Source organism: Gavialis gangeticus, unplaced genomic scaffold, assembly GCF_001723915.1.
Source record: "Gavialis gangeticus isolate Ggan-Ray unplaced genomic scaffold, GavGan_comp1, whole genome shotgun sequence".
NCBI classification, from domain to species: Eukaryota; Metazoa; Chordata; order Crocodylia; family Gavialidae; genus Gavialis; species Gavialis gangeticus.
The window spans coordinates 81,385,345-81,386,487 of record NW_017729031.1 but is presented as its reverse complement, the minus strand read 5'-3'; the positions used below and the strand labels follow the sequence as shown (position 1 = coordinate 81,386,487).

At 45.4% G+C, this 1,143-nt stretch overlaps 1 protein-coding gene across 3 annotated transcripts in view; it reads left to right on the top strand.

Moving 5' to 3' along the window:
* Positions 1-1,143, top strand: part of LOC109301883 (glutamate formimidoyltransferase-like) — a 39,067-nt gene that overhangs the window by 13,306 nt on the left and 24,618 nt on the right. The window lies entirely within an intron of this gene.

The window sequence follows — 1,143 nt, the reverse complement described above, 5'->3', positions numbered from 1 at the left end:
CTTTTCTTTTTTTTGGGGGGGCAGGGGCGGGCGGGTGAGGCGGCAGGGGGGTATAACAACTTAATATTTAAGGCAGTACCACAAGGAACTGGTACTTAGTAGTTGATTCCATTCCACCCTATTTATACAGCCCATGGCATAGGGCTGTGACAGATGGAAGAGGAGGAAGCAGTGTGATAGCAATAACACTTCTGTGCTTGAGCAATCCCTGGCTAGTACTTAGGGCCCATTATCTGCTGGTGTTAAGTTAGAGCACTCCTCAGGAGTTAGCAGCCCTAGAGACCTGGCACACTAGATTCTGCACTACAGACAGCTTGTGTCTGTCCCAGGGTCAGATCCATTGTTTTTTTATGCATCGATTCCCAGCTGTAGGACTTCACAGCTGTCTACCTACATCTGTCTACATACGGCCTACAACAGCTGCCTACGTATAGCTTGCATACATAAAGCTTTGCCTAGGGCAAAATTTTCTCATTTTCATTTAGTTTGACCTAGACAAAAGCTCATGAAAATGAAAAGCACATATGGTTGTATAAGCACTGGTCTGCAAGTATTGGTACTAGAAATGTGAAAAGGAAAGGTGCAGATAAAATGTCAGGGGCCCTGACATCTTAACTGGTATGCCTGCTGGAGATGTGATGGCAAAAATGTTACCGGATGGTTTATCTAGTGTGCTTCCTTTCTGTTAACACTGGTAGATCTCTGCTAGAGTAGCTGCAGTGATAGGAGCTCTTTAAAAAAGAAAAAAAGCAGAAAACAGGATAGACCTGGCAGTGCCTATTATAATTTAGTATTTTTATTGAGGCACAGCTTGAAAGCCCTGATCAGGAACTAAGGTTCTGTTTTGTTAGCTGCTCTACATGCATGTGATAGAATGACAGTCCCTGTTCCAAAGGGTATACATCTCTAAGTAGCTTACATGCCTTTTCCCTGTCTGAGCTATTTGTTCATTTCCTACAGCTGAGTACCTGGGCTGGCCTTCTGCCTTGTTGAGCAAGCTGGATGAGTTGCCGTAGCCTGAGCAGCAGTAGTAGGGAGATCCCTCCTTGTTGGGGCTTGGAGTCCCTTCCCTGGCATCTTGTCCTGGAATTGGTATGCAGTCCCCTCATGCCAATTAAGACTGGACTCTTGTGCAAGGTAGCA